The sequence below is a fragment of the Dioscorea cayenensis genome, unplaced genomic scaffold (genome assembly GCF_009730915.1).
Source record: "Dioscorea cayenensis subsp. rotundata cultivar TDr96_F1 unplaced genomic scaffold, TDr96_F1_v2_PseudoChromosome.rev07_lg8_w22 25.fasta BLBR01000775.1, whole genome shotgun sequence".
NCBI classification, from domain to species: Eukaryota; Viridiplantae; Streptophyta; class Magnoliopsida; order Dioscoreales; family Dioscoreaceae; genus Dioscorea; species Dioscorea cayenensis.
Window position 1 is genome coordinate 9,932 of NW_024087166.1, and position 10,760 is coordinate 20,691.

At 43.3% G+C, this 10,760-nt stretch overlaps 1 non-coding gene across 1 annotated transcript; it reads left to right on the plus strand.

Moving 5' to 3' along the window:
* The first annotated feature begins 7,500 nt into the window (after window positions 1-7,500).
* On the plus strand, window positions 7,501-7,607 carry LOC120254977. The gene has a single exon (XR_005534850.1). It is a non-coding gene; the product is annotated as a small nucleolar RNA R71 (small nucleolar RNA).
* The last annotated feature ends 3,153 nt before the right edge of the window (window positions 7,608-10,760 follow it).

A 10,760-nucleotide genomic window follows, 5' to 3' on the forward strand; every position in this document is an offset into this window, starting at 1 on the left:
TTATGTTCAGCATTACTTTTCTTAGGTTTTTACATTAATATGTGTGTTTTTATGTTACTTTTATGCAGGTAGGGTTGTGAGGCCGAGTATGAAGGAAATAGGACAATGTGGATCATAATGCACCTAATTTGGAGGAGATCTTGCTAAGGTTCAAACGCGAAGACATAGGTCAGGTGTGAGATGCTAGAGTGTGTGCGAGCCTCCTCATATTCGAGTGAGCATATTCATTTGGAGGAGCACAAAGGCATTCACACTCGAGCATTCTAATTTATGCATATAAGAACAAGAGATCCACCAACGTGTACATCATTGAAGAAGCAAGTGATTCACGATGTAAACGTGTGCCCGTTTGCGTTACCCCAATGAAAGTACTGTAGCCGCCCGGCCGAGAAATCAGAGAAACAGAGAATCCACACGGGCGTGTGGAAATTATCCACACCCGTGTGGAAATTCCACAGGGGCGTGTGACATCATACACGCCGGTGCAGTCACCCGATTCCAGCCCTATTTAAAGCCCGATTTTCAGACAGATTCTTTTCTCCATCTTTTCCCCAACTTGTGAGAGGGTTTCGGCTAGGGTTTCGAGGGGTATTAACCAAAGTTTTGGAGAGGTTCTACGGCTCCGACATCGTCATTCCATTAGGAAGAAGGTTGGTAGGGGAGCTTCGATCAAAGCGTATCCTATACCGGACGAAGGAATCCTTGGACGATGAGTAGAGGACTTTCCACAAGACCATCAACACAACCATCGAGGGAGTTTCTTTATGGATTCATTGCTTTTACATTCAATTTCTTTGATTGTACTTAGCTCCATGGAGAGCTAAACCCCTAGTGGGTACTTGGGTGATTGTGAACCCTAGGATGTACTCGTTTCATTGAACTTCTTTATTATGCTTTCAATAAATTGATGTTTATTGTGAGTTCCAACCTTGAATGCTTGATTGTATGAACATTTCCGCTAGAGTGACACTAGGGTTGAGAGTTCTTGTTGGTAACCTTGTGAGTGAGTGACACACCACAAGCGTTAGACAAAGCTAGGTTGGATAGGGTTGAGAGGGTGAGTCGAGAGGTACAGGAGCGTCCCCTTTCCCCTCCGACGTGATAGATTCTACCTCCGTTCCTTGAGTTCTTTGCGGCCATAATAGAGTGAATGGTCTAAGGGATGAACCTCCGTTGGGGCCTAGTTGCGCGTGCAATGGAGTGAAACGTTGAGGGGATCTTAGTATCAAGGGCTTAATTGTGGCTAGGGACCTTCCGCCTGGACCAAAGGGTTAGGTCTATAATTAGGAAGCGATTTATCACTTGGAATCCCTAGAGCCCATTTCAACTTTGTTCGAGTGCGAGGTTGAGAGGTTACTTAATCTCTCCTCCGAGACATGAATAAAGTTAGGCATAGTTGACCTTAGATTTGGGACTATGTATGTAAGGATTTCCACGACTCACCATTTAATCGATTAGAAAGCATAATAGAGAGTTCTTGAACTTGAAACGATTTTTCTAGGTGAAGCTTCATCCGAGTACCCCATCTTTATCGATTGCTTTACCCTTTTCTTTATTCTTGCTCTCTCGCTTGTTTCTTTTATTATTGAGAATTGAATCAATTTCACACCAATCATTATTGATCTTCCACATAGCTAAGAACCAAATTAAGTATTTTCATTCCCTACTCCCTGTGGATTCGACACCGCTCACCCGGGATTATTACTTCGACAAACCCGTGCACTTGCGGGATATAAGCAAGGGGAACTTGTCAAAGTGCTTGGCCTTAGGTTCACCAAAGTATACAGAGAGAGAGCATTCTACAAGTAAGGTAAATTTCAACAATAAATACAAAAAAAATCAAAGCTCTAGCTAAAGACTTGAATCAAAAAGGACAATAAACCAGAAATTGTGTACGTGTGCGAACTGACTCAAAACAACCCAAGGTATACTAATCAAAGTTCTAAGTTCAAGGGACTTATTTATCTACAAAAGTGACAACAATTTCAAAGATGGTAGTAGTTTCACACATCCTATAAGGTAGCCCTTTCCAAACCCGGCGCTAAGGTGGCTTTCACACTTTCGAGGTGGTAGCTCTTTCTACCGGAGTGGTAGCTTTCACTCATCCTATGAGATAGCTCTTTCTCTAATTAGGGCATAGCTAGTATCTGACTTATGAGAGTAGTTTCATACTTAATAGGTGGTAGCTCTTTCCACCCAACAAGCACAAATAAACAATAAAACTATTTTGTTCTTTCTTTTCATTTTCCATTTTTTTTTAACACAAGAAACAACTATAACTAGTCCCTTTAACATCGAACATGAGTTTCAAATAGAGTTTAAAGAGTGAGTAGTTTACTAAGTATAATTTGGGCAAAAATTCCTAAAAATTCAAATAAAACTAGAGCATGAAAATATTCAATGTTAAAAATTTTCCTAAACTCAAGAATACAATCAACGCAACTAGGGTGAACCGCCATTGGCTATGTGAGCATATATCAATCAAGAACAATAGAAAAGATGTGTGCACTATGAAACTCCCCCCTACACTTAAGTTGTACATTGTCCACAATGTACACATGCAAGCTCACTTAGAATGTATATCAATGAAGAATATATGTAGGAGAAGAAATCAAAACAATACTCCCCTGAATCCTAGTGTCGCATTTGATGGAGCTAAGTCCTTGGGAGTAATGTTCCGACGGGTTGTGAAGCTCACACGGGCAAGTGCCGAAGCACATTGGTCGTGCCCATGACAAAGTCTCAATTCCCAAGATGACAAGACCATCTGCACGCATACACGAGGGGATTCAGTGAAGCTCAATAAAAATCAAATCAACCCGAGTATATAAAATATAAAGCAATAAATACAACTCGAGAATCAACATGCGAATAAACTTAGAAGAAGAATCCTTTATGAGTGAACAAGTCTAAAATGAAATGCATAAAAGTAAAATAAATAAAAGTCAAGTGTCGGCATCGTCCTCGGGCTTAACTGCTGTTGCTGCTGGTGGTGCTAAATCGAAGGGTGCTGGCGGAAGTGGTGAGGGAGATGTCGGAGGAGGTGGTTGGGGAACTAGTGGCCTACCCATCAGTAGCCGCTGTATCATATCGAAACGGTCTAATATCTCAGCATACTGCACTGCCTGGATAGCTCGGAGTTCCGCTATCTCAGTCTGATTCTCAGCCACATCGCTCTCAAGCCTCTCATTACGGTCATAAGCTCGACGACCCTGTGCTGCGAGGGATCTGGGAATCTGTTGGGAATCCTCCGCAGTATCTCCTCCGGTCCTGGCGGTCTCTGGGGTAGCTGTAGCAATAATATAGACCCTTGGCCCACATCTCCATACCAACCCCATCATCCTGATCATCTCAAACACAAGAGGGGTAGGCACAAATGTCCTTTCAGCACCACATAAAGCATCCCCCAAACCCATTCCCAAGATGAGCCTGGTGATATAAGGGCCAGCAAATAATAAACCCACTCTCTCAGACTGACCCTGGTATCTCAGAATATCCGCTATTATGCACCCCAAGTGAATCGGCACATTACGGGCCATGGAGTATTAATTGGGCAAATCCTGCCTGGTAGAGCAGCTGTGTTATCGGCTCGACCTGACACAGACCTACTGATAACCGCGTGCAAATACCTGTAGCTCAACCGGGATAGGCTAGTGATCTTCAAAATCCCCGATTCATACTCCCCATGTCCACACAGAATCTTATACATATGATGTGGAGTCACTGATACTGGAAAATCCGCAGGTAAACGTCCATACTCCACTGTACCTGTATATGCAACATCGTACAGGCCCATCCGAATCGAAAACTCAGTGACACTCATGGAAAATAGATGTCTGAATGCCCAAAACTGTATAGCTTCCATAGTGTCAGACCTCCCATGCATCAGATGAAACTCAAAAGACTCTAAAACCTCAAACTTCAATGCGCGGTAAGCTGGCTAACTGATCGTCAGTAGCCTCCTCCAACTTCCTACTACTAGCATCTCATCAATCTCATCAGCTAGCTCGTCACCCCGCTGAACATCTCTTAGCACTTGCATATCCACAAAATGAGTCTGACCAAAACCAAGTGCTGAAAGTTTCTCAAATCAAGTCTGATGCTCAAGATTTGAGAAATCCATGTATATTGGCTGTGGTGGGGTGACTCTGAGATGCTTAACTTCGTTCTTCCTCACTCGCAGTACCATACCTATAATACAAAAAGAGGAGAATGATCAAAGAAGCTCAAGAACGGTTTACTGCAAAATTCCGCACGGGCCTGTGGAAATTTCCCACGCCCGTGTGGATCTCCAGGCACGAAAAAAAACTGCACATGTGCACAATAATTCTCAAAAATTTAACTTTAAAAACACTTATAGACGTTTTCTAAACATGCACCATGCATTGTTAAATGAAAATTCGTGCTCATGAAGACATTTAATCTACAAAAAACAAGACTTGGTGAAGAAAAAAGGTTACCGATGAAATAAATGCGAAAACTCTGAAAATTGGCACTATATGCGAAGAAAAATCCTCCAAAACAACGGTGATCGGTCGAGAAGATGATCAGAAGTAGTTTTCAAGTGACTAGAGATGAGGAATGAGACGGTTCACAAGGTTTTTAAGGAAAAAATCGAGTCTCTTGGAATTCTGTGCATCCACACGGGCGTGTGGAAATTGCCAACGCCCGTGCGCCTCATTACAAGAGAGCCACAGGGGCGTACACACGCCCCTGTACGCTCTCGGGAAGACACTTCTTCAACTCTGACTACTCTCGCACAGGCGTGAGGAAAATACCCACGCCCGTGCGCCCGACCTATAGGGGCAGCCGCATGCCCCTGTGGCTTGCCTGAACATCCGAGAAAATAGCCAAGTGTTCTACATGCCCGTGCGGAAATTCCGCACGGGCGTGGACATTCACATGGCCAACTCACAAGGGCAGCCACACGCCCCTGTGTTTTCTCGGGATGGAGAGAACTCCTCTGCAGAATTTCGCACGGGTGTGTGGAAATTACCCATGCCCGTGTGTGGTTCACAAGGTAGCCCATAGGGGCTAGTCCACGCCCCTGTGTGCTCTCGGGATAATCCGCCCAACTCTGCAGGAATTCACACGCCCGTGCGGAAATTACCCACGGGCGTGTGACAGTCGCATGGTCATTCACAGGGGCAACCACATGACCCTGTGCATTCTCTGGATGAGCTCGCAATACATATACATGGGCGTGTGAAAATTACACACACCCGTGCGTTTTCACTGGATGCCTTAGAAAAACCTGCAGGCTCTGCAAAAAATCTTTGAACATGTTTACACACTCAGAGCCTGCCCTATTATGCAAATTTTACCAGTGAAAAACATGAAATAGAGCTCAAACGACCAAACTTCGCCAATTCCACATGAAAACACATGATGACTTTAAAAACCCACAATAAAATCATAGCACAAGCATCTAAAAATCAAGACACCAACACTCCACAATTTATTCATGCAAAACACTACATTATTCAAATAAGAAAAATAGTAACAACTTGGATTGCCTCCCAAGAAGCGCTTGTTTAATGTCACTAAGCTTGACGTACCTTGTCTTACCTCACGGGGGTTCATAGATGAAGGTTGTCATCTTAGCCATCACTTGGAAGCATGATGAGCACAATCTATTGAAAGTAGAGGGTGTATTATCGGGCTTGGGACCACCTAGCAATGATTCATCCAACTCCTTCCATTCACAGACGTCTCCAACAGCCTTGGAGTGTTTCCGGTGGGGTCTCCTAGCCCTCTTCATTTTCCGGAGCACCTTATTCAGGATCCCCGGGGTAGATGGTACTTCTTCCGTCGATCCAAGCATCATTACATCTTCATGTCCCTCCTCTTGGTCGAACAAACCTTCATATGGATCCGGATTGAACATTTCCTGCATGTATTCATCAACAATCTCATCGATGAGTGTCTAGAAAGTATAAAGTATTATCGAAATCAAGAGAATGCCGCATGGCTTCGACAAGGCGGTATGTGAGCTTGTCATCTCCAACTCTTAATGTGAGCTCTCTGCCGTCCATATCAATCAATGCTTTGGAAGTCTGCAAGAATGGTCTCCCAAGTATCAAAGGTACATCTGCATCCTCGTCGACGTCTAGCACCACAAAGTCAACCTGAAAAATGTACTTGTCCACCTTGACAAGCACGTCTTCAATGGTGCCTCTTGGAGGTCGCACTGTTCGATCCACTAGTTGCAAAGTCATCCTCGTAGGCCTAGGATCGTCCAAGCCTAGCTTTTGAAAGAAGATGTACGGCATAATGTTGATACTGGCCCCTGATTCCGCCAATGCCATTTCCTCACCTAGATTGCCAATATTACACAGAATGATGAAGCTTCCCGGGTCTTTCTTCTTGTTCGGCATGTTTTTTTCCAATACCGTCGAGCATGAAGCATCTAAAATCACTGAAGAACTTTCCTCCAACTTCCTCTTGTTAGTCAACAAGTCTTTCAAGAGCTTCGCATACTTAGCCATTTGGGCCAATGCCTCAACAAAAGGAATATTGATATGGAGATGCTTGAACAAACTCAGGAACTTCTTGTACTGTTCATCCCTTTGGTCATTTTTCAATCTAGAGGGATAAGGGATTCTTGGCTTGAAAGGTGGGGGTGCCACCTCTTTCTCTTTGCTTGTCCCCTCTTCTACCTCTATAACCTCGGGTGCGTGTTCTTTTTGCTTCTCACTCGGAAGCCTACCTTCAACCTCACGACCACTTTTCAAAGTGATCGCCTTCACATGCTATCTAGGGTTGGTCTCTGTATTGCTCGGCAAGCTTCCATGTGGCCTTTCAGAAAGAGAATTCACAATTTTCCCCACCTGATTTTCAAGGTAATGCAAAAAGGCGGTATGGTTGCGAAGTGTAGCCTCGATTGATTCAAACCTTGTATTTACAAATTGCACAAATCTAGTCAAGTGCTTCTCTAAGTCATTCATTCAGGTTTCCAAACACGAGACTACATTTTCCACAGAGGTGCTTGTTGTTGTTGTTGGAAACCCGGTGGCCCCATGGCCTTTTTGTGGACCCCGATTACTCCATGAGAAAGTGGGATGATTCTTCCAACCCGATTGTAGGTATTGCTATATGGGTTTTCCTTGAGGTCTCATGCCATTACCTACAAAATCAACATTCTCCACCGAAGAAACATCACCGATAGAGATCGGGCAATCGGAGGGAGCATGTCCTCCACCACACCCGGTGCAATTAGTCACGGCCGCCACTCTATTTAAAGTTAGAAGATCTAACTTCTTACTCAAATTTTCCACTTGAGCCGCCAGTGAAGTTACCTCATCTATTTCATGGAGACCGGCCACTTTTTTATTCTCCCTAGCATTCCATTGGTAGCTGTTTAACCCCATTTCTTCAATTAACTAATGGACCTCATAGGGGGTCTTGCTACCTAAGGTACCTCCTGCTGCCGCATCCAAGAGTTGCCTTGTACTCGGGTTCAAACCATTGTAAAAGGTCTGAACAATCATCCACTCCGGGAATCCGTGTTGCGGGCACTTTCTCAGGAGCTCCTTGAACCTTTCCCATGTCTCAAATAGAGACTCCAATTCCAACTGAACAAAGGATGAAATCTCATTCCTAAGCTTTGCTCATTTTCCGGGATGAAAATAACGGGCAAGAAAAGCTTCTACCATCTCCTCCCATGTGGTAATCGATGCTCTAGGTAATGAGTGTAGCCAATGCTTTGCTCTCCCCTTTAGGGAAAATGGGAAGGCTCTAAACTTGATGGCATCATCCATCACTCTGTTTATCTTCAGCATATCACACACCTCAAGAAAACTCTCTATATGACTGTTTGGATCCTCATCGGCCAAACCATTGAAACTGCTGCGATTGTCTGCAACATGTGGATGAATGTCGACTTCAACTCAAAGTTACGAGTCAGTAATCGGGAGCGCACGATGCTCGATTGTGTCCCCAACATCGAAAGGTCCGGCATAATCGAGATAATGTTCATTTGTTGCTCGTTACATTACGCCATATTATCAGATCTTTCGACTTCCAAATCAGCTAAATTAGACTGTTCTTGCATAGGCTCTTTCCCTTTCCTTCTAAGTGTACGTTCAAGCTCAGGATCTCCTTAATCAATATTGAGGGATTCCCTACGAGTCATAAACTGAGCTGCACCCAAAAAGAAAGAAAAAGAAATCAGAACGATGATAAAATAAGAAGATATGAAATAGAATATATGGTGAAATAGCTAAGAAAGCAAAGTACAAAGTATCTTTAAACGCCTACTTCCCGGCAACAGCGCCCAAAACTTGACAAGGTCCCTTTACGTATATCCCGCAAGTACACGGGTTTGTCAAACTAATAATCCTGGATGAGCGGTTATCGAATCCATAGGGAGTAGGGAATAAAAACACTTAATCAACTTCTTACCTATGTGAAAGATCAATAGTTATAAGTGTGACAATGATTCAATTCTCAAAAGTAAAAGCAACAAGTAAGAGAGCACGAGTAAAGGAGGAGGTAAGGCAATCGATAAAGATGGGATACTCGGATAATGCTCCGCCTAGGATAATTGTTTCAAGTGAAAGAACCCTCTATTATGCTTCCTAATAGATGCAATGGTGAGTCGTGGAAATCCTTAATTACATAGTCCCAAATCTAAGGTCAGACTATGCCTAACTCTATACATGTCTCCGGAGGAGAGATTAGATAACCTCTCAACCTACTTTTCGAATAGAGTTGCAATGAGCTCTAGGGACTCCAAGTGATAAATCTCTTCCTAATTATAGACCTAACCCTTTGGTCGAGCGGAAGGTCCTAACCACGATTAAGCCCTAGATACTAAGATCGCCTCGGCGCTTCACTCGGGTTGCACGTGCAACTAAGCCCCAGCGGAGGTCATCCCCTTAGACCATTCACTCTATTATGGCCGGAAAGAACTCGAGGAACGAAGGTAGAATCTATCACGTCAGAGGGAAAAGTGACCCTCCTATACCTCTCGACTCACCCTCTCCAACCTAGCTTTGTCTAATGCTCGTGGTGTGTCACTTACTCACAAGGTTACCAACAAGAACTCTCAACCCTAGTGTCATTCTAGGGAAATGTTCATACAATCAAGCATTCAAGATTGGAACTCACAACAAACGTCAATTAATTGAAAGCATAATAATGAGATTCAATGAAACAAATACATCCTAGGGTTCACAAATACCCAAGTACCAGATGAGGGGGTTTAGCTCTCCATGGAGCTAAAGTACAATCAAAAGAAATAGAATGTAAAAAGCAATGAATCCATAGAGAAACACCCTCAGCGGTTGCTAGTCGATGGTCTTGTGGAAAAGTCCTCTACTAGTCGTCCAGGATTACCTTATACGGTATAGGATACGCCTCGGCGGAAGCTTCCTACCAACCTTCTTCCTCGGGAATGATGATGTCGGAGCAGTAGAACCTCTCCAAAACCTTATCCAATACCCCTCGAAAACCCTAGTGAAGCCCTCTCTCAAGTTGGGGAAAAGATGGAGAAAAGAATCTGAAATCGTATTTGAATCGGCTTTAAATATAGGTCGGAATCGAGGCGATCACGCAGGGCATGTGGATCTTTCATCACGCCCGGTGGAATTTCCACACGGGTGTGGATAATTTCCCTGCCTTGGTGTGGTTTCTCTGAATTCCTGTTTTCTCGGCCGACTGTAAACAATGCTGCTACAACACTTTGCTATAGTACTACCCTACGATTAGTCAGAGCTGAATAGCTTCCCGAATCCATGCTTTCATCTGGGTAACTCGAATGGGCACACATTCACGTTCTCGATCACTTGCTTCTTCAATGATAGACAAGTTGCTGGAGCTCTTGTTCTATGTGCATAAGTCAGAATGCTCGAGTGTGACTGTCCTTGTGCCCCTCCAAATGGATGTGCCAACTCGAATACGATTAGGTTGGCATACACTCTAGCATTTCACACCCGACCTATGTCTTCACGTTTGAAGTTTAGCAAGATTGCCCCCAAAATTGGTGCATTATGATCCACATTGGCTTCTTTCCTTCATAATCGGCCTCACAACCCTACCTGCACGTAAGTAACATAAAAACACACATATTAGTTTAAAAACCTGAGAAGAGTAATGCTCAACATAAGGAAAGAAGCATTAATATCACACAAGCACTTATCATTGATGCTAGCCCTTGAATCCACCAATCTTTTCTCTTACCCAAATTACCAATGTTACTAAGTAATGATGAAACTTCGGGGTCTTTCTTCTTGTTCGGCATATTCTTTTTGCAACACCACGAATATGAAGCATCTAAGATCACAAATGCACTCTCCTCCAACTTCCTCTTATTAGTCGAGAGGTCCTTGAGAAACTTTGCATAGTGAGGCATTTGAGACAATGCCTCTATAAATCGATGTTGATATGGAAGCGCTGAATGAGACCCAAGAACTTCTTTTTATTGCTCATCATTTTTAGTCATTCTTCAATCACGAATGATAGCGATTCTTGTCTTGTAGAGTGGGAGTCGAAGTAATAATACCCTAGTGAGTAGGTAGTCGTATCCATAGAGAATAGTGATTAAGAAAAACAAGGATTGCTATTTACCTAAAGTGAAGATGGATCGATAGTAGTGTGAACAATATCAATATGAAAAAAAATAAAAAGAACAAGAAAGAGAGACGCTATAAAAAAATGAGAGGAAAGACAATCGATAGAAAGTGGAGCACCCGGACATTGCTCCCCATAAGACTATTGCTTCAAGTCTGAAAACCAACTATTATGTCTCTAACTTATGC